The sequence below is a fragment of the Pollicipes pollicipes genome, unplaced genomic scaffold (assembly GCF_011947565.3).
Source record: "Pollicipes pollicipes isolate AB1234 unplaced genomic scaffold, Ppol_2.1 Scaffold_785;HRSCAF=899_pilon_pilon_pilon, whole genome shotgun sequence".
Lineage (NCBI taxonomy): Eukaryota > Metazoa > Arthropoda > Thecostraca > Pollicipedomorpha > Pollicipedidae > Pollicipes > Pollicipes pollicipes.
The window spans coordinates 10,997-34,769 of NW_023597065.1; the positions used below are offsets into that span (position 1 = coordinate 10,997).

The 23,773-nt window shown below is 53.1% G+C and overlaps 1 pseudogene; it reads right to left on the reverse strand.

Annotated features, from left to right (window-relative positions):
• Positions 1-261: 261 nt before the first annotated feature.
• Positions 262-21,459, reverse strand: LOC119114480 (sodium/glucose cotransporter 5-like; annotated as a pseudogene).
• Between the last annotated feature and the right edge of the window lie 2,314 nt (positions 21,460-23,773).

Sequence of the window (23,773 nt, forward strand, 5' to 3'; positions counted from 1 at the left end):
GGAGCCGAGGGGGACAGCGCTGGCGCGGCGCGGCTCCCGCGGAGGAGCTCAGCGACCTTCGACGCGACGGAGCGCGGGCGGCACCGACTCGGCTGCCAGGGGGCACTCCCGCACCGGACGTGACGGCGGATGACGTCGTCGGGCCTGCCGGGCATCCGCGGCTCGCGCGGCCGGCGGTCCGGCTAAAGTTCCTCCGGCCATGGGGATGGGTAGCCCATGGAGCGCAGCTTGTTGGTCTGCACCTCGCGGTACAACGGCCTCCGGGAACGGGTTGACGGTGAAGAAGGCTAGCAGCGCCACACCCGTGGCCAGCACCACCACCAGCAGGCTGTTGAGCAGAACGCGCTGGCGGCGCGGCTGCCGGATGCTGCTGACCTCCAGCAGGTGGCGCTGCAGCTTCTGCCGGCGTGCGCCTTCTCGGCCGCGGCGCTCTCGTAGCCGCATATCCAGTTGTAGGCCCGCTGCCAGACGGCCGGCTCTGGGGGCGGCCGGCGTGTCATCGCGCCGCCAGCCGGCCGGGTGTGGGCTCAGGCTGGAGAAGTCTGCGGGGTTGCCGCAGGCCTGCCACAGTCAATAGCGCAGCACCGCGAATTAGGATGGGCCGTCGGGACGGTTCATCGCAACTAAATGAATCGCCTCGACCTGAAACCTCGAGCCGAGAGTTCAGACGGCTACCGAAAACACGGGCCGTTTTGAGGCATGGTACTCAACAGCCATTTGCACGCGACGCACGGTTGATCCCACCCGCATCAAAGGTGGTACGTACAGTTGTGCAATACGCAGACATATACACACATGGTCGCTCCGTCCGCACTCATCATGCGCACCTGTGGCCGACGCAGGTTCGCAGCCTCCTCTCACCTGGACGGTCCAGCTCGTCTGTCTCCAGAGCGAACTTGTCGGTGTCGGCCGGCTCGGCCGGCGCCGCCTCATCCTGGCGCCTCTCCTCCGAGAAGCGGGTGAAGAAGGTGGTGCGGATGACGCGCCAGTGCTCCGGCGGCTCGGTCAGCAGCGACACGGCCGCCGCCACCACGCCCGTCAGCCAGAACAGCAGCATCGCGAAGTACATGTAGTGCATCTGAAGTCAGCAAAGCACGCTGAACACGCAGCTGCCGGTTGGGTGCCAACGCTCTAGCCTCTCACAAGCTTTGCGTTTCGTCCTGGTCGAATTTTGTGAGGTTCGTTAAAGGAAGTGGGTCTACTGCGGAAGTTACTAGATATCATTTTTAGGAGACGAGCGTTTAATTAAGCAAAACTTCAACGGTAAAAAAACGCTTAACTGAAGCATTTTCGCTTGTACACTTTCTCGCCGGCAACAACGCCGTGGACTAGTACACCGTCATAAATGATGTGCCTCACCCACCCCCACCTGGTTTAGATTTTTTAAAAATCGCGAATTAGCATAGCGTTAAGATAAAAACACGGCAACAAGAAACAAACACTAATGAATTGAAAGGGTATGTGAAAAACTTCCGCAAACTTTTTCTTTGGTAGGCCCAACTTCGTTATGAACAGGCGGAAGAGGTTGCTGCAAAACCCTCGAGACTTTACAGGGTGAACTAAGATGGACTTTGATCCGCAATAGCCGGAGAGAAGCGCCGTCACTGCCCGAAGCTCCTCGCCAGCGACTGACGTTCTCTCGCCGGGGTATTACGTCACCGCGCTTCTTCGGCTCGAACTCCAGCGGAGGCCGGCGCATGTGATCTTGGCAGCGGCACGCATGACAACCTTGGGCCTGACGCCGGGCGGGCGGGCCCGTGCCCACCACCCGTCAGCGCGCATGTCACTCCACCCCACCTTGGCCACGACAGCCGGCCGGGTGTCCTCAGTCTCCCCAGCACTTTGGCGCGTCGAACATGTACACGAAATCCAGCACCATCCGAATGACGCCAACGATGAAGCCGCTCATCAGTCCCCAGAAGGCGCCCTGCCAGCGGAGGTGGCCGGTCAGCCAGGTCCCGTGGCGTCTCCTGACGATTCACCCGTCGGAGCCATCATTCACAGTGTCCTGTTACCCCTGATCATTCAGCGTCGGATAGATGAAGTAGCCGTGATCGGACCCGCAGTACACGCATTGCCGCAACAGCTGGCGACATGTTAGGCGAGTCGTACAAGCCTGGGCCCGGCCGTGGGACGACCACCGCGGAGTCGAGTATCGCCCCGGAGGCAGCGCAGCCCCGACGGCCAGCGCGATCGACACGGTTACACGTTGGAGGTAATCGCCAACGATCTGTATACCGTTCGCTAGTCAGTGTTACACCTTCTTCGAGTCGGTTCGTCGCCCGTTACGTAGTTAATTACATTTCAGTTCATAGTTACGTGATGTTGTAGTTGTGTTGTAACCATATACTAAACTTGTTGTCTTGAGACACGCACAAGTACAAAAAGACACGTAGCATACCAAAGAACGCCACCTCAGATCCCAATCCTTCAGTGGATGATGGTGTTTGGGTCATCTGACGAAAGATTGCAATCCCAGTATATGGTGGCGTTTTTTAAACGTTTACTGTGTACTTCATATGTTTGAGTCTCATACCGATGTGTTTTATATATGACTGACCAGCACATCTACCTAGGGTACCGGTGGATCCAGGCGCACCAGCCGGGCGTGGCATTCGGAAACGGTGGGGACAGAAACGCCCCATATTTAGGTCAGATTTGCACGTAATCGACACGTTTTGGACCTCCCTCCGCCCAGGCCAAGATCGGACCGGTGGGTCAGGTCAGGCACTGCCAAACATTCATACTGCGCGACCTGCCCCGAACGACCCCACCGTCATATGACCTCAGATTCCACCGCGCTCGCAGTGGAACACGCTCCCCGCCAGCCCAGCTACGACGCAATACTGCGACGATCGATAGACACGAAACGAGCGGGCCCGACCGACCGCTGACGTGGACCGCAATGGAAAGTTACAGAAAGGCCGTGACCGCTACACGTCCGTGCGGGACCCGAGTGGGGAGTCACAAAGTTTGGCCCTTATTCATCCCAACGTGCCCATCAAAAATCAGCGCTTGTCAGCGAGCCATCAGGCCGTCCGGGTCAATGCTCAGCGCCTCAAAGTGCGTCGGACGGTGCGGTGCGACGCGAGCAGAATCGAAGAGTCTGTCATAGCGTCTGGGCATTCAATTCCTGAAGCTACCAGATACAAATTTAGGTATGACTGTGAGTATCTAACAGAAGTGTGTAACATTAAGTGGTTCAATGTACTTCACTTAAAGCGCAATTTTGTAACTTTACCACTACCATTTCCGCAATATACATTGCAAGGTCTCCCCCATGGAATGGCGCACTGGAACTGCGTGCATTGCACACATAATTACACAATATTGCCCCGCATAATGATGAGCCAGAAATTAGGTGAGCATCAACGTCATGAGCATGAATTGATTTCGCGTGATCAAGTCCTTCCGGGATCAACCAGCCACCTTTACCATGTGCCTCCACTATGATGAATGCGCTGACATTATTGACAAATGTTTATGCTTTGAAGAGAATATGCTGCCTATCTCCTTCAGTTTCCATTGTCAATGTCGAGCCGAAATTCTACAGTTTGGACAGTGTTACATGATGAAAAATGCGTGGGAAGCTCTTAACTATTTTTTCCCACACGCCGAGGCATACGTAATAAACACCCATTGCAGGAATTCGCTGCAATTTGTGCAAATCGTCATTTGTATATATTGACCACCACGCGGCGCTGCTGTCGCCACCACGGAAATGGCGCCGGGCGACACGTCAGTGATAGCCGGCCGCCCACGCCTCACCGCTTCGTTCATGCGTCTCCAGAGGACAGCCATGGTGTAGACAGCGGCGATGGGCGGCGCCAGGTAAGCCGAGATGGACTGGATGTAGAGGAACAGCTTCCACCCTGCGCCTTGTCGATCAGCGGAATCCATGCAATGCTGATCAGCACCATGAAGCACACGAACAGCCTGCGGCACGAGTCAGGTCAGCGGGACACGCGACACCGTGGGCTGATGACGTCAGCAGAACGGACTGCGGCCCGTGAGATCCGCTACCTGGTCAGCGAGACGTCACGGGCCGATGATTTTAAATGTTTTAGACTAGCAATGTACATCACGGCCAGCCCATGACGCGGATTCTCTGGAATTTGGCGGCACCCGACGCCAGCGATACGCCCCCAGGCCACACGCGCCATCAGTGGTAATCGGAAGGCGTCTGTGGCAAAGCAAGACGCAGGCCATTCCAGCAATACGTAGCACAGTCGCTTAGGATGGTCTGTATCTGCGGGGATGAGCAGCCGTCTTGATTACGCGCAACGTAAACAAAGCAGTCATCCGATACGAGCGGCGCCTTCATTTATCAGCCGAACCCCAGAAAAGGTGACCACATTTGGTGCAGAACTGCAGACAACACGGACAGAAGACCATCTGACCACCTGCTGACACACGGATAGAATGGCCATCTGGCCACCTGCTGACACACGGAAAGAATAGCCATCTGACCACCTGCTGACACACGGACAGAATGGTCATCTAGTCGCCGGACAGCAGTAAACCATGCGCTGTGGGCTTCGCTTTGCCTAGCTGGGACACGAGGGGTCGGGTCCATGTGCATCATGAAATCGGACACGCCACAGCAATAGCGTCAAACAGAGACGCGCCCAGGGGCGATAGGCAACCAAATGCCATTATGGATGGGACACACACGACACAAACAGCTTAAATATAGCAGGGACACACTGCGGGCCACGCTGCAATGTGGGAGCTTTGCGCCTCCAGCACCAGCGACCGGCATGGTGCGCTTCGAGCCAGATCAGCGCAGACCCACCTGCCGACCATGATCTTGTGCCGCTCAGAGGTCTTGGACCGGAACAGACCGTACACGTCCATGGTGAAGAGGGTGGAGGCCGAATTGAAGATGGAGGTGAGGTCGGACATCAGGGCGGCCAGCATCACCGAGATCATGACGCCGCGCATAGCCTGCCGGGAGCAGAGGTACATTGTAGTAAGCGCGCACTACTCAAGCGATGAGCGAGGAATGACGCGATCGGATAACCCGATATAACTGTGCCTAGTCTTCTATGGTACATCCTGCCACAGTTGTCATACATAATTGCGCAATACGCAACAAATTACCTTATTGATCAGCTATCAAAAAAGGATTCAACCACGCGCACCACGGGATATCCAAACTATAAAAACGGATACACTGATAAAAATGGTGGATGATATTTAAACAGATAAATTCTGTCTGCCTTTGTTCGCAGGGCAGCCTCTGGTATGTCATTTTAAACATGGCCAACCAATGGCAACACGACTACCGGATCAAAATGCACGCAGCATGGCAAAGCCGCATCAAATCGGATTCCCAAGGTTTTCTGCCGAACAAACTCAGAACAGAGCTAGGAGCAGCTGCTCCCGACCAGAGAACCCACCCTGCGGCATGATGCTGAGCACCAGCTTGGGGTAGGCGATGTTGGAGCAGCTGACGGCGTTTCCGCAGATCCTCTTGCACTCCTCCGGCACCACACAGCCGACCTGAGGGTACCACACAGCCAACCTGAGGTTACCACACAGCCAACCTGGGGGTACCACACAGCCCACCTGAGGGTACCACACAGCCGACCTAGGGTACCACACGCCGACCTGAGGGTACCACACAGCCAACCTGGGGTACCACACAGCCGACCTGAGGGTACCACACATCCGACCTGAGGGGTACCACACAGCCGACCTGGGGGTACCACACAGCCCACCTGAGGTACCACACAGCCAACCTGGGGGTACACACAGCCCACCTGAGGGTACCACACAGCCCACCTGAGGGTACCACACAGCCACCTGGGGGTACCACACAGCCCACCTGAGGGTACCACACAGCCCACCTGAGGGTACCACACAGCCCACCTGAGGGTACCACACAGCCGACCTGAGGGTGCCACACAGCCGACCTGAGGGTACCACACAGCCAACCTGGGGGTACCACACAGCCCACCTGAGGGTACCACACAGCCGACCTGAGGGTACCACACGCCGACCTGAGGGTGCCACACAGCCGACCTGAGGGTACCACACAGCCAACCTGGGGTACCACACAGCCCACCTGAGGGTACCACACAGCCGAACCTGAGGGTACCACACGCCGACCTGAGGGTACCACACGCCGACCTGAGGGTACCACACAGCCCACCTGAGGGTACCACACAGCCAACCTGGGGGTACCACACAGCCCACCTGAGGGTACCACACAGCCCCACCTGAGGGTACCACACAGCCCACCTGAGGGTACCACACAGCCGACCTGAGGGTACCACACGCCGACCTGAGGGTACCCCACGCCGACCTGAGGGTGCCACACAGCCGACCTGAGGGTACCACACAGCCAACCTGGGGGTACCACACAGCCCACCTGAGGGTACCACACAGCCGACCTGGGGGTACCACACAGCCCACCTGAGGGTACCACACAGCCCACCTGAGGGTACCACACAGCCCACCTGAGGGTACCACACAGCCGACCTGAGGGTACCACACGCCGACCTGAGGGTACCACACAGCCGACCTGAGGGTACCACACAGCCAACCTGGGGGTACCACACAGCCCACCTGAGGGTACCACACAGCCGACCTGAGGGTACCACACGCCGACCTGAGGGTGCCACACAGCCGACCTGAGGGTACCACACAGCCGACCTGAGGGTGCCACACAGCCGACCTGAGGGTACCACACAGCCGACCTGAGGGTACCACACAGCCGACCTGAGGGTACCACACAGCCGACCTGAGGGTACCACACAGCCGACCTGAGGGTACCACACAGCCGACCTGAGGGTACCCGTCCGCGCTGCTCAGTGTTCTGCCCCACACTCCGGGTCGGGACAGGCAATGCGTATTTGTGGCCGTCACTTCAGCAGAAGCCCGGGAAAGCGACCCCCGGCACAGACAACTTGTGTTATCTTGACAAAAACTTAGCGACCGTCGACCTACATATCAGTTCTTGTGTGCAGGCGATCATTTCTCTGAAATAGCCACAGTGCAGTTCTGGCTCTCGGCGTTTTCTTACAAACGTTAGTTGGCTTTTGTTCGTGCGCATGGCTGTTTTGGTTTCGAAATCAGACGGCGTTCCCATGTACCAGTTCTAGATGTACCAGTTCCAGTTCCTGGGGTGTGGTCCGCAAAATTCGACTCACTCACAACCTACGCGCCGCTGGTTGTGCCTGAATCAGGTAATCGGGTAATCAGGCAATCTAATTTATGACCCATACCCGGCTAACCCTACTCGAGTCTCGAGACTGCTGACCCATCCGTAACCCATGCCCCACTGGCCAAACTTAATATCACTGAACTGACTCATGACTCCCAGCTTGATGCCGTTGACCTGACCCATGACTCCCAGCTTGATATGGCTGACCCGTGACCCCACCCCCCGCCCAGGCCCGTCACCCACGCTGGCCAGTCGCGCTCGAGACTGCTGGCTCGATGTGGCCCGCCTCCCACCAGTCTTTCCGGGACAGCTGACCTCGTCGGGGAAGAGCACCCTGCTGATCATGCCGGGCAGCACCATGATGAAGACGGGCAGTATCTTGATGTAGCCGGCCATCAGGGTGGCACCCTGGGCGTGCGAAAGCGACTTGGCCGACAGCGCCCGCTGCACCATCATCTGCAGCAGCGGCAGGCAATGTCTCAAGTGTGCCACTGACAGCGAACATTGCTTAAACCTCCAAAGTTACAGCCTGAGTGTTCGCACACAGGAACATCACGCTGGACTTTTCATATAAGCCATTCGGTATCCTTACGTTTTTGTTCTCTCATTCGGCTGCGTTCGACCGTGTGACATCTCAGGATCGTCTGGTTCGCGTGGGTCACCCCACAGCGTCAGTCAGCTGACTAAGACTGCTGCGTCAGCTGGCTAGGGTGACTCGTCTGTCGTTGGTCAGCTGTTCACTATTCCGTGGCGACTAATGACGCGCAGCTGGCAGTTCTGACGGGGCGACAACGTCAGCCAAACTCAACGGACGGCAACGGTGCGTGCGCGAGCCCTGCAGCCACGCTCGTCTGTCAGCGCGCAGCAAACCAACCAGCGCTGGGGGCTCCCACGTCCGGGCGGAAGGGAGCTTGCGGCGTGAGTTGGGAAAAGGGCGCGGGACGGGAAGGAATATATTGGAAACATGGCTCGAATGAAGCTTCGCCCACACAAACCATCGAGTGCATCTCCCTTTCATGAGCTACCCGCCTGATGAATCACGGTGGCGTTATCAGAAATGTTCCGGTCGCTCATGTGTGTGCGTGATACGGACAACAGCACTGTTTCATTCCATGTCAAGAGGAAAAACACCACTCAGCATGCACGTGTCTCCATTCCGTCGAAAGCTATTTGCGTAAACACCATAATAATACCTCATAGCTGGAGGCGGCATGCTTAATTGACTTCCAGATTTGATTAAAACATGAGACTACAAACGATCCAAAACAGAAGCATGTTGCCACTAGCTTTATCAAATGTACGGCTATGCCACTTTATGTATTTGACACAAGAATGCATATTCGCATTCAGTCCTATCAGGAGCAGCGATCACGGGCGCAAAGGAAACAGCGAAGTCTTCCCATTTCTAACGCCAACACCTAAAAAAAAAACACTGAGCGCTGTCTACAACAGTTCGCCAGGGCGGGAGCAGGCGGAGTGTGGGGAAGGAGTGAACAGTGAGTGGAACGGGAGCGAGCAGCGAGTGTGGGGCGGGAGCGAGCAGCGAGTGTGGGGCGGGAGCGAGCGGAGTGTGGGGCAGGAGCGAACGGCGAGTGTGGGGCGGGAGCGAGCGGCAAGAAAGGGGCGGGAGCGAGCGGCAAGTGGCAGGAGCGAGCGGCGAGTGTGGGGCGGGAGCGAGCGGCAAGTAAGGGACGGGAGCGAGCGGCAAGTAAGAGACGGGAGCGAGCGGCAAGTAAGGGACGGGAGCGAGCGGCAAGTGGCAGGAGCGAGTGGCGAGTGTGGGGCGGGAGCGAGCGGCGAGGCAGTTCTCACCTGATCGGCGCACCAGTACCAGATGGAGGCGGGCGTCTGACCGAGGATGAAGCCGGGCCACGGCATATCCGAATTGATAGGGTCCCGCAGCATCACCCAAGAGTCCTGCAGTTACGGGGAATCCCGTCAGACACGGGGAGATAGCACTTGTGCGTCGTCACGGGACGTCCACTTACGCGAGGAAAGCACAGGGTACCCGCCTAAGAGCCTGCTGCGCATAGCAGCGCGGCACACGCCACATTGCGGCGGAGTGCTGCGCGCCACATAGATGCTTCTGCTCAACACGATGAATGCTGCTGTTTTGCAGACCACCATGTTCGCCATGAACGCCGCCAGCCCCGGCATCATACGGACCAGATGCGGCTGTCGCCGGGGCGCCGTGCCGGGCGGATGAGGGCCGTTGCTCTGAGACGCACCGTGGCCGGCAGGCCGCACGTGGTGTTCGGCACGGTGACGCTGGGGATGGCCTGGATGTAGCGCTCCTGCAGCTCCCAGTAGCCGCCCACCATGGAGAATGCTGCAAAGGGACGCACTCGGCGGTTAGGAGGCGCGCAGGCCTGGTGCGATCCGACCTCGACGGCAGATCCGGTGCTGCCTGGGGATGCTGCCGCGCTCCCTGCCAACAGAAGCACGCGCTGCGTATTGAACGGTAGGAGCATGTGGACCAGCCGCTTTCTCGGTTTAGGCTTGTGGTTTTCTTCTAATGGCGGATGCTTCCTTTTCATAGTTATGACTCATGTTGCGCACGTTATCCATAAATGCATGACTTAGCTGTGAGTACTGCCTTTGAAATAAAACAATCCGCGGACTATCCATACTTGCATAAAATAAGTTGCGTCGTTATCTGGTGCAACGCTCGGGTCCATTGGGCTAGCCTCAGCTAATCACAATGCCCGGTAGTAAAAATTGCATGAACGGGTATATGCCTTTCCATTTCCACGGGTTTAAAAAAATCAAAACGTTGAATAAAATCACATCAAACAAAAAAGATGAGCCCATCGTGGAACAGCTTTCCGAAGAAGCATGGCTAAATTCCATGGTCACAACGCAACAAATGCCCTGAAATTCCTGAAATTCGTCATCAAACTCAGCTGGCTGTTAGGACATTGAGGTGAGCCCCATCAGGCCAGCCCCGTCACACTTCACACGTCACACGCTCGCTGCCGTGCCGTTCACCTTTGCCCATGACGACAAGCGCTCCGATGATCATGATGAAGAACTGCAGCGTGTCGGTGTATATGACGGCGGCCAGGCCGCCCAGCACGGTGGTCAGCACGGTCACCAGCAGGATCAGCAGCACTGACCACCAGATCGACCAGCGCAGTGCCTGCTGGATGAACACTGCGCCCGAGTACAGGTTCACCTGGGGACAGGGTGCGCGTGCGCCTGAACAGAGACGTGCTGAGTGATGTGCGCCCGAGGGAGACGGGTCGCGCCAGGGTCGCGCCAAGCCTCACCTGCGGACAGAGGCTTCGGCGCGTGGCTCGACCTGTGGACTATGTTGGTGTGCGTTTATCTCTGCTGAAAGCGGGCTCTGGCGCAGGCGCACGTGCATGGATGGAAAGCAGCGCAGGATGACGCATGCGCGTTTATTTATCGGACAGAAGACATTATGGCAGGAGTAGCACTTATACTCGTAGCCAAGGCTTTTTGCTCGTAGCAAAGCGCAGAGCATGCCAAAAAATTGATCGACTTATTCCCGGTCCCACTTGCTGCACGTTACTTTTAATTCTGCCATATCATCATAATTTAGTGCTTTCCTGAGTGTGACCTGGTATGACATCTGTACAGCATATGTTAAGAAGGTAAAACCTATTTAACGGTCGCGTTAGGCACAACCAATAACCAGTTGAGTGTTCAAGCACACTTGCTTTACCTTGCAGTAATGCATGAGCCTTGCAAGCTTTAAATTCCGAAGGGAGCTCAGCTCAATTTGGAGAACAATGCGACAGACGTTTAGTCTTCGCATGCAGAAATAACAAAACACAATGAACTGCACCGTTACGGCAAATAAATCAATGAGAAATACGCCAGCGCGCCAAAACAATTAGCCCCGAGAATGCGTGATAGTGTCACGCAATATGCAGCTGTGCGTTGATCCGATGTTACTTGAAACTAAATCGCGACGCAAATACGGGCGACATGCGTTGCCTTCAGATAACATCGCATGCCTGCGAGCGGATTGTGCCGCGTCAGATGTGCTGTGCACACTCGTTGAGTCACGTCCAAACATGCCTGGCCCCAAGCTTGCCGTAAACATACGCCTCGTTTGGTCTGCGTGACAGCCCATTTTTGCCATCCCCTCCGTGAGACATTTAGCGAAGTGTGTAGCACGCGCTGATACAACCCAGCCCACGTAAAACAGCGCTTGCGCAAGCACGCCGGCCGCTGGCCCTGGTCAATCGCTGCGAGAGCTTCCATCTTGAACAGTTGCTTGGAATGCTTCAGCTCGAAAGCGCGTCGCTTTCCCCCGCGTAGTCTCATGCCGTTCTACAAAAAAGTCCTCAGCCTGCTGAAATCTTGACACAATTACACGGGGACTTATCTATGAGCTGCAACACCTTCATTTAAGCGATTGACAGTCTTCTAATTGCATAACGAATTATTAACATATATAAGCTACACCAAAATAAACTTGGACCGACATTCGGTCAACTTCGCACCTTAATACATTCCCATTGAGCACATTTTAACTTTCCGCAACTCATTCATATCTTTGGCCACATGGATTGCCTGAAATACATGTCATCCCACATGAACTCGATACAAATCGGACACATTTCACCTACACCCCTTTCCAATATGACGAACATTTTGGCAGAGAAGAGACACCCCATAAACCATGATAATGCGTCAATTTCTAGTCCCCGGCGAGATATTTCGGACACCGAGGCGGAAACCAGAGGACATCTAATATCCGCGTCTTTTCCTGGCCAATAGCTTCAAATATACAAAATGCTGCGTATCGCTAAAAGTTCTTTAATGAAGCTCCTACAGATGGTCCAGTCTGTGCCGTAGAGCATCTAAGCCGGTTATTTTCAGATCTATCACATCTGTTCATGTTACGTCAACCGGGCAGTCATGTTCAGTTAGGTCCGATTCGCGCCGTTTTTTGTGATACAAGGGGCGGAGATCGCTCAGATCCATCCTGATCACGGTGCTGTCTAGCGGCGTTGCAGGGCTAGACTGCGCTCAACGGACTCCAGCTCTCAACTGCAGAGACAGTGGCTGTACATTTTGTTCACGTCCGAACTGTCCCAGCATGTACATTCGTCTGCAAAGATAGGTGATACCATACGATCCCAGTGCGCGTTTCTCAGGATTCAGTCTCATAGAAATTTACCTTCAGGTGCGATATCAAAACGTTGTGATATTAAAACTTTAAGTTAAAACTTTTCGTTTCTTTGTCATGTTTAAACTTTAAGTTAAAACTTTCAAGGAGAGATGTTTTAAATCCATGAACGTTTAAAATGCATCTCACAACCGTCTTACGGGTCGGCAGTGGGACGCTTATGTCCTTGCACCGTTATCTGATACGCTCCAAGCCAGACTATGCCTGTTTTGTATACGACAAAGCCTCTGAGTCCGTAGAGCGTATATTAAATGCGGTCCATCATACTGCGTTGGCATCATCGCTGGTGCATGTCGTGCGTCTTCGACAGCCAGCTTGCTTGCCGAAGCCAACGAACCCTCGCAGGCGGCTCGAAGGAAATTGTTGTGGATGTGGTACGCTTGCAGTCTGGCTCTATTCCCGAACCGCCCAACACATGGTGTCGTGTTGTCACGCCACACATCAAATGCTATTTAAAGGCGAGCAAACATTACGCGTCGCGCTGCTACGTGTTCGTGTTTGTGATGTCCTTCATGGCAGCGGCCCCAGTTTTCGGGGCGTGGCGCGCCCACGTAGCCTGCTGACCGCTCCGTGGGCGATAGCAGCGCCAACCGTCGACGTATCATTGCCGGAGGTTCGGAAGCAAAATACGATTCCGTGTGTTGCCAGATAGCCCAGCCCTGCCACATGCTCAAACGCATTGGGGATTCAAAACTAATATACAGACGGCTCTAGAACGGACACGGGCGTTGGTTTCGCCTTTGTGTGTAGTCACGCCACGCGATCATTCACACTTCCGGCCCATGTGTCCCTGTATACGGCAGAGCTTGTGGCCACCACTAAAGCGTTTTGCTTGATGGAAGTAGTCGGAGAAGTCTGTTCGTGATTTTTTTTGGACTAACTGAGCAGCCCTTTGACATTAAAACGTTTGAATCCAGGGTGATAGGTTCCGGGTAGAGCGACGTTCAGTGCAAAAAACAACTCCAGTAAAAAACTAGAAATGTACTGGATGCGCAATGTAGGTCAAATTTCTGGTTTGTACTGAATGTTTGACAGCCATTAATTGAAGGTAGCTTGGCACAGATCATACAGTAGTGGATGTATTCAAAATTCAAATGAACGCTATGCCCAGAGTGTTTGCAAGAAACGCTCAAACGGAGTTGTATACTACATTACACTGACGGCATGAACTGGTTCATGGCAAACAATTCACTATATTCCATACAGCAATGGTAGAAAAGCCCTGATGCTCCGCAGCTTCGAACACACAACCTCTCGGTTAAAGACCCAGCGTGCCATCGATTGAGCTGCTGAGACTATTGGGCGGGTAGAGCAAGTCGAAAGATTCAAGGCGTACCATGCACAAAAACCCTTGACCTCTCCGTCGTATGATTTGGCTCCTCTAGCCAAACTAAAACTCCTAATGGATCGGCTCTGGACAATCGAACAATCTTTCGTCTGATGCCAGGTCCATCGAGACTGACTGACTGACTGAGACTGACCACATAAAATTTGATTCACAGCTCTGCGGAAAGCAGGTCTTTAACACGTGAGCCCTATGAGCTTGTTGGAAAAGTGCTCTGCAAAGTGGTGGTGCCACCAACGTACTTCGGTGGGGACCGATTTTGTTCCGGCAAATCCCCCGCTACAGGGCATTTCACTGCGTCTCAACTCCATGCGCCGGGCCGGTAAGACCACTGTACTTACTGGATTTCACGTCACGTTGGCATCGCTGGAAATGAGCTGGTCCACGCTACCGCAAAGAGGGCTACGCTTCGTCCCTGTCGAACGGCGTCCCCAATACCCGTTACAAACCTTGAACCTCGGCCATCTCTGCTTTTTTGCGCGGAAAATGACACAGCACATAGGATCCAATGGCGCTAGTGAACTGAAAAGCATTGAGCCTGTTGTCCAGGAGTGGCAGTCATCCTACTGAAAGTCTTGACGGAAGGAGGAAATCATCTTGTGTCGCTTGCGGATTGGCCATGTTTATGTCACAAAGCGATACCTATCGTGTCGCGACGAACTACCTCAGTGTCGGCACTGTGACGTTGCGCTTACGGTGGGACACGTTCCCGTATACTGTGCCGCACTACGCGCCGAATGTCTAAGATACTTTGGTCCGGTTGTGCCGTCTAGTGCTCTGCAATTTGCTATGTGACATCTCACCATATATCGAACATACCTACAACTTCATATCGCATCTCAAGTTCTGCGCTGTATACGCCTACCTAAGGAGTTCATACCATGCGTAAAAAGCTTTCAGCCGCTGGACAGCTTTGATTACCACTTTGTTATGGACAATAGAGTAACCGTGTAGACCAGGTGCCCTAAAGCCCAAATATCCAACCAACCATCGGTCACCTCCGCTGTTCAACAAACTGCAAAAAGGATAGAAAAAAGATATCGTTAAAGCTAGACATTGCATGTTGCATGCAAGCGATTAATACCACCCTGACCAGCACAACTTCAATTATCGAAAGCCGTGGAACTGATCGTTCTGATAATACCTGTGGGCGCATGTTTCATGACTGAAACGCTCCCCTTACCCTACAAACACATGATTCGTAACGCGTTGGGAACACGCTCAAGAACGTCGTGCAATATTTGACGAGACGTTAACGACCTGGCGCGGTACGTTAAAGGCCACAAAATATTTGACGTTTGCATACTCAAATTTACGCATCTTGAGAGATGCTTATAATGCACTTCTCAGTCCGGGTCAATGCCACTTCGGACGACCTTGGCTAACACCCCGGAAATGGTACTGATCTGAGATGTCTCAAATAGCGCTGTCCCGTGAGTAAAAAAAAAAATTGTGTGAATCACATACAGATGAACCCTAAGCCGTTCGAAAATACCCCCAAACACATTATTTTAAAAATGTGAACAGTGCAGAAAGTAACGCAGCATCACCTGGGTACATAATCTTTCACTTAGCATTTGGCTTGTGAGGCAGGAAGCCGGAGGGGCAGTGTTTTTTTATGCGGAGGAAACCATGAGTTGAATGGGGTCATATCCAAAGTATTACGTCTCCAAAAACTACCATTCCCTAGCAAAGATATGCTTGTTATTCATGCAAAGTTACGGACCTGACCGACATAAGCCGCTGATCGAAATGTGGGACATCCTCATAATCTCCAAGGTAGGACCAATATAATGCGACAAAGTTACGGAACATTCAAGGGAGCACGCAAGTTCAACTGGTCGCAAAATTATCTGGGCAACGTCCTTAATAAAAAAGGTCATTAAGGATATTCCAATTTTTTGCGTGAGTGAAAAATGCGAGCATTAAAAAGCTTCTGGCCTTGAACCAGAGGCTAGACATACGAATGCTTCGAGGAGGAGAGGGGAGGAGCGGGAGCGGGTATGAAGTAGCGTTTGATCATCTTTCGCAGGTGCTGATCCTCCAGCGAGTTTTATCGCGATCGGATGAGTTCACGGGCAAACCAGATCAATTTGATATGAAATGCCCTTAAACAGCGCTGTGCCAATGCGGCACAAGAAACGAGCGACTTCTCCGTATGTTGATTCTGATCCGGCAAAAATTCACAAAAATCCCTGATGGGCCGATGACAGAAAACTTTGCAATTGATAACGAAACGAGAGGAAACGAACTGAACTGCCTAACTAGCATGCAGCAAGCACGGCTGAAAAGACCCGAAATGTAACAGAAACTAACCGATATCTTGGTGAAGATGTATAGTATCAGGGACAAGATGGCCAGGTACACCCGGATCCTGGAACCTCCGAACCGTTTCTTCATGAACTCCGGTAATGTGCCAACCTGAAATCAACCATCCAGTTTAACGCATATTTGCCACTGTTTGTCCTTCAGGTGTGCCGCATTGTCCCAGTCGTTCAATTTAAAGGTCATATAGACGAAAACATCTCAATGCAACCATACACACAGCACATTGTCATCAGATTATCTACACCTCAACAGGAAATACGCTTTCTGTATTAATAATTTCTATAATTATTGGGGACCCGGCTGCCTGGAATTTTTATAAAAAAACAACCCTAGCAGTACGCGCAGGTACAGTGCTATAGCACACCAAACATGATTATAGTGTAAAAACTCATGTTCTACACGTCTCCAAATGCCCTCGATTCGTGAACATTGACATCAAAACATCTTTTCTCTGCAGACTATGTTCTAGTATTTGACAAAGGGGTCAGTTGTTCACGGAGTCGGCCATTTGCATCCGTTTCGTGGTTCCTGTTCACAGCCAATGTGGACGGCGTAGTGGATGCCAAAAAGTGGGCGCCCGAACGGAGTCGCTTCGCTCCAGACTATGTGACCTTCCGGCCAGGCGAGGCCGGCCGGGCTGGTCGGAGTCGAGTGTCAAACCCCGCTTCGTCGGCTGACGGGCCTGCTCAAGGGCTGCATGACTGGTATGGGACGCGACGACCTCCAGACACCCACAGAACAGGTAGGTTTTGTGATGTAGATGGTTCCATGGGCTACAGTCCGCGCACTCGTGATGTGTTTGCACATGACGCAGCAGATGACTTTCAACTTGGTTCGCTTTTCTTCCCATGTGGGTCACATAAAGTTATTTTAAATTTCTAAAGATATATTTAGCACTAGAAAACTGACAATGACAGTATAACGCAGACTGCCATGGTAGCTGACGTAGCATAACGTAAAACACGCAGAGTCAGAACGACGGCACTTTTCAAAGCTTGGAAGCCTTAAGAAGCCTGTTCTCAAAACGCTAGGCTGGAAAGCATGGATTTGCATTCTCAACAGGCCGGAAGCTTTTCCACGTCGGCCGCCTCCAAAGACGGTCACCCTAGAACGCTTTAAAAGATAGTCGCCAGAGCTCGAGTATGCGAGTGCACCGCCTCGCTCTCCGCTTACAACTTCTCTCGGGATTGGTATTCTCTCTTGCGGACACCAATCCAAATAGCCGTGGCTTGGTTATTTGGATTAGGGCCCTTTCGACCAGTAAAGGTCATTTTGGGGCTATTCGGGGTAACCCCATACGAGATGAAGGAGAATTGGGAGCGGTGGGGCATGGCTACATCCGTCTTGGGACTCAACCGCCGAGACAAAGCCCGCGCAGGGAGCCCTCTGCGGGGCTCGTGTCGGGCGCTCGCACCAGGACCCCTGTCGGGGGACCTTCGGCATACTGGTGGCTGGCGCATATACTCGGCCCCGGACATTCGGAGTGTCGCGAGGATGCAGGATTACGCAAGAAAGAGGACACAGGGGCGGATGCCGAGGCCCGTTGAATGGGCGCGAGATCATTCAGACGTCCAGCCCCGAGGCGCAGAGCCGCGGTATTTTCCCCAGGACGGGCCCGGCCGCTTCGGAGCCGCGCTAGAGCCTCGGAATTACCTCACCGGCGAGGCAGTGGTGTGATCGCCGCACCGCAACAGGACCAGTCACCACGACCAAAGTGTCCATTCGCCACCTTGATGCATCATGAATAATTTTGAGCTATGATATTCCGTTTTTTACCGGAGGTTTCACCAAGGAGCAGACAACAGCTGAACGTATCTGCTGACTGTTCCTGAAAAAAGCAGTATGATATATCTAAGGCCTGAGTGAACGTTCGTCCGACGAAGAAGCAAGGGTCAAGACGAGCGTTTCCGAATGCCCGCTCCCCCAAGCGTCATTTCTCAGATCACCAAAAAACCATTATAGATAACGCCGTATAACTGGCCTACCCGACGATATATTGATATACTGATGATATTCGAGTTATAAGCAAGCTTGTTTCATCGTATCTGATGCTTGTTTCAACATCTTCAAAGGCGAACCACTCCTTTAAACGTACAAGAATCGACCCCAGATTTGTCAATGACCTATGCGAGGTTGTTTCTTGAATTTTGCATGACTAAATTACGTCTGATGCCGGTCTTTAGCTGTTCATAGAAATAAACAATATCTTCGGGCACAATTTAGTATAGAATAGTACTGTACGGTGTGTAAGCACACAAACCGCTTGCTTGGTTAGTGACCTCTTCAAAATCGACGGGGGTCAGTTATGTGTCATGTATTCTCATTTTTCATTCTGTGATGTATTATCATATATTCTCATTTTTTGTCATATTCTGGACTCGAAACTAAAGTTATAACCCTGATAACAATTACATCTGGGGTGGCAGTTCCCCACGGCGATGTGCTTATTCATAAACAACCACAAAAGCTCATGTTAGGCCGCCTACGCGTGGTTTTTCCCTCTTGCTTCGCTGTAGATGGCGGACGGTCGGGTAGACTCGCCGGGTGAAAATTGGTGTCTTAAAGGATGTGTTTCACACTTGAAGATATTGAAGCCAGCATCACATACCATAAAACGAGCTCACTTATGACTATTGGTACACTTTTAACAGGAAAAGACTGCTCTGGAAAACACAATTTTTCTCTGCCGTTAATATGCTCCTCGATACGTAATTGTTTGATGTGGCCATCATACCTTGCCAACATTGAGAGCCAATTAACGGCCGTTAACCTTGACCGTCGCATGGCTTATGGAATGACAGGATTTGAATGGCTTATTATGGCGTCATGAATGACAAGGTGACCTTGAAATACTATCCACGAAAAAGTCTCCCCATCTTTGCGGTTGTGCAGCTCAGAAACTAAAGGGGTTTAGGTCTTGAGGAGGGCAGGGCTGTGAACTACATGGAACGGTCTCCAAGACGGCTATTTCAGTTCAAAATCCCACGTCGATGTGCAATACTCTCTTTAAGCGTTAAAACCAGTGCCTGTGAACAAAAATTGCTACACGTTTCTCGTCGCAGGTTATCGCAGATCTTCTCCGGCGAATGCGTTGTCTTCCTCCTGTTGCCAGCGCGCGTCTTCGAAGACAGCTTCCTCGTGTCTGAATTGGAGAGCCGGCTTCCGCGCGCCATCCGGCAGTCGCCTCCCCACTCCCTCATCCCTCTGTCCAGCGGAGGTCGGTAGGTTCAGCCAGGTCGCCACCCGATGACGGTCGTCAGTAGAAACTGCTGGTCTCGACCCACAGTCGATCGGCTGATGAGTGGAGATTGCACTTACCGGCGCATGGACGGCAGCGGCAAATGACGCTGGTGGTACTTACCCTACTCGCCAGGAACACGGGCAGGAAATCCACCCCAGAAGCTGAATTAGTATAATCGCCTGGAACACAACCAGCATGTAAGCAGGTTTTCTTTACAGGGGCGGTGAATTCCATTCCCCTGACAGTATAATGCCATGCAATGCTTGGCGTCCAGACAGTTGACAGTCTCTGCATTAAATAATGACAGCGGTCGTCTAAAACTTCAGCAGAAAGATCATGATCTATTGTGATTTATACATGGGAGCACACGAACGTTCCTTTGGACTGCTGGTTCACGCAACCATCAGCTTCATTACGATGGTATCGCACAAGCTGCATACCGGGCTTGACTCCATATCAAAGCAGACGCTTCACCTTCCGCGCACCAGTGTCTACTGCAGCACTTGATCGGCGCAATATATTATACCTTCTCCCACCGCACAGCCCCTGCTCGTGGCATCTTGTCGCAAATTCAAACACGACATTTGATCTTAAAGGCCACCAGCGTATAAATTAAAGACAGCGATTATTCACACATAATCGTCCGCCATGATGGGAAGGGGAAATGCATCCATACTGGCATTGAGCGGTAAGCAAAAACGGTGGCAATCTGCCACTGTATTTCTCTCACAAAGCAGGGTACGGATGGAAGCTTTTAAGCTCCTTTCTTTCCATGTAATCCTAGGAAAGCGTAATATCCCAATGAAAGTTTACCGGGCCGCATCCAGTCTCGCTGCCCACCCTACCGCTCGCACAGCTGCGCTCACGTTAAACTCGAACGCGCCGACCACCCGATCCCGGCGGCCGCGCCGGAGCCGGCCAGTCCGATGAAATGCTCCGAACCGATGTTGCTGGCGAAGAGTGATGCGCCCACCTACCGGCGCCCGCCAGCAAAAACAACCTTCAGTCACCGAGCTCCGCCCACCGGCCAACATCGGCCGACCCAAACACGCCGTGGTGGCTGATGATTAGCAGATCCGGCGCCCGCCGGCTGTCACCTACAGCAACATAACCAGCGAGCGACACTTATAGACGGCAGCGCGCTGTCAAGGCATCGGTGCGACAGAATACAAAGATGACGGAACTCATTCGGCAACCACCAGAGGAGGGCATTTACATGTGGGTTCTCACGACACGTTAAACGGTACAATTTTAGCCTGTTATACAGCGTGAACCACGTGCGGTGAACTGGCGACCTGTGCCGCCAGGTGTACCGTACAGATCGAAGCAGCTCTTAAATATACATGAGGGCGGGGACGGGGGCAGCGTCTCCCAAACTGGCACCTACCGGCAGCCAGCTCATGTTGCGTCCAGCCAGGAAGAACCCGCTGACCGTGCCGCGATTTGGACGACACATTGACTGCCGAAGGAGAGACGGCGTTACGACGTAATAGACGACATCGTTTGCACGGCGTCAAGGATCACGTGCATAGCACGTAAGGGCTCTTTCGGGTTTCTCGCAGGCTCCCGCTGGTGAGAAAACGCCCGGGAGCGCAGCTAGCGGCTTGGGGAGGGACTTCCCACTGGCCAGAGAAGCGAAACTGCGGGAGCATTATGGAAGAAGGACGCGTTTTGGTTGAGATCGGGAACGTTTATACTAGGACGAATGAGTCAAAGCCTAGCGAATGCGCCGAATAAATACTATTAGCAGGCGTCACCTTGCGCGGCACCTATTTAGCGTGCCGCGCTAGGTGACGTGTTACACAAAAACCCTTACTGTTCTGAAAAAAGCCGAATGCACAGATCAATTTTGACGTCAGTCCCCGATTGCTTACATTTGTTTCTGCCCACGTAACACGATGCGCCTCATAGATACAGCCCCGCCCCAACCACCCGACGGCTGCGGAGTCCTGAACTCCAGGGCCGCGTCGCTGCCGATGCCTCTAACACCCACGTATATTCCGGTGGCCATCACTAGTCCGAAGTACACCACCACCACCACGATGTCCACGTAGTTCAGGAGGCTCTGCTTCGGCGGCGCCCCGTCGTTCACCACCGCCATCGCGGCCCGCTCCGTCTCCTCCGACGACATGGCTGTCGAGACAGCGCGCGACCACCGCCCGCGCGCGGCCCCGCTCCGCGCCTGGGCGCACGTGCACGACCGGCCCCCACACGCCCCACACGGACCCTTCGCCCGACCCGGCTGACCGCGCGCCGGTGGCTCAGCCAAGGTCGCGGACCACCGCTCCACCGCGCCCCGCCGCCAGTGGTCGATTCTGGATACCGGCCGGCGGCAGCGTCGGTCGGGGTCTTCCCGTATCGGTAGAGGATCGGCGCGGCCACATGCGCGACCGGTGGACTCTGATGATTATGCGCGCGTGGTGCGCGTACGGTCTGGAATATGGTAATCAGGTAACCAGCGCGGGCCTGGCGGTGAGTGAGGCGGGCGTTAGGAGAGCTGGTACCGAGCGGCGATTGGAGCGTGGTCCAATTGGGGCCGATGGAGAGGAGGAGGGGTATAGGGGGCCCTCCCCGATTTCAAAGCAATGTGTCCCGAAATGTGCTGAGAGGGAGGGAGAGAGAGAGAGTTCCTTGACTGTTCCTCGACAGCGGATGGCATCGTGACTGAGAAGGCAACCTTTTGTGAAAATGAGTACGCCTGATAGAATAGCTCAGTGGGACCAGTGGAATAGAATAGCTCAGTGGGAAAGCGTCTATTGATGTTGGCTGATCAACAAGGATCATCCGATTTCGGCTATGGATCTTATAAATACAGGTGATGTGTGCACTAAGTTTGCTTCACGTCGGATAGTACAAAGGCGATAATGCAAACATAGGGTGGGAGTCAGTTGAGACGGCCACAAAGAGAGAAAAATGGCGTTGGCATTGCCATCCAGCCCCTCAACGCTAGGGGAGGGGCAACGCCGAATATTGCGTGTCGGCTAATTTTCCTCTTAGGCAGTGGTGGTACCTAGCGATAGATTCACCTAGTGGTTGCTGGCCCTACCTTTCTCGCGAAAATATTAAGTACTATATTCAACGTTGGTTCCGTGGTTGCTTATTTTTTAACGATGACCGACGACCTTCTTTCTCCATACGTGTGTTGATAACTGGAAAGGCCAGTAAGGTGAAGGCTGGAGACTAGACGTTCATGGATAAGCTTTCCTTTGCCCAGTGCACTGACTACCTAGTGTTAAAACGTCCCGACTTCGTGGATAAAGTCGGCGACAAAAATGCATAATTTTGCGTGGTGCCTGGAGCCAAAAAGCTTTCGTCTGCAAGTTTTGATGGCGGCTGCGATAAATATTGCAGCGCACGCTGCACAGTCTAATCCGAGGTCTCCATCATAACACATTTCGGCACACAACGGCAGGCATTTTCGCAAAGAACCTTTTCCGTACCCTACGGCGCCATATCTTTTCTAGGAAACTTTCCAACCAGGCGACAAAAAATATCCTGTGATTTTAGTTGGTCGCTCGACTCGGTGACCGGTCAGCGAGCAATCAGTGCACTTCCTGACCCGCCGTTACCCATGGAGCAGTGATCATACTCGCCCGGTACCCATTCGTAATCAGCTTTACCCTCCCCTTGCTCACAAGTTTGCATTGTTGAGGACTTCCCTTCTAGATTATGCGAGAATTTCAGAAAGTGTGAAGCAAACGTACCGTTTTGAGTTTAAAATGACAAAACCGGTAGGAATGGAACTATGATTAAAAGAAGCGTAAGTCATGGATACGTGTTGTATGTATTGACGTATATAAGCGCCATTTCGTTAACGGCTTACCCAAGCCCGTACCCGTGCCATATTTTCCAATATTTGTGCCAAATCCAACCCATTTCCCATTTGATATGGGTACCCGTGTATTCCTCTACTGGCGACTAGTGTGAGCGTTTAAAAAGGGTGCGTGAAGGGTCTTTCTGTGGAAGAGAATGATTGAGAGAACCAAGAAAGTCACGTTTAATAGAATGCAAAATGAGCTTCAGCATATTTGCCCTCCAACTTCCCATGTTGTCGCCTTGTGCATGCGCCTTGCATTGCACATGGCCAGGAAACTGAATTGGGCACAAAATCACGGACGAATGCTTTTCACCCCTTGAGTGGTGTGGCTCAGAGTTCAAACTAACATTTACCAGCTCACCCATCCGGTAAGCCTTGCGTTAAGTGCTATTCCCCATGCCAGAGCGGACATGCGAGTTCTTGATATTTATCAAGAACTGAGACTATTATCATATGCTTTTGACGCATATGTGACAACTCGCGCAGGTGTTGAAAGGAGCAGGCGAATTAGGGGACTTCGTGCTGTGCAACTTGGAATGCCTTATGCAAAGAAGGGTGAACCTTCCAGATAACACTCCATTGTCTCATTATGGAGTTGAATGTCTGCAGCTTTCAGCGGTAAGTGACACGAATTTAGGTGTGACGGATGTTTAGCAAAAGTGGCGCACCAACTGCGTGATGAAAGGGATTCAGAGTACCTGACTTCA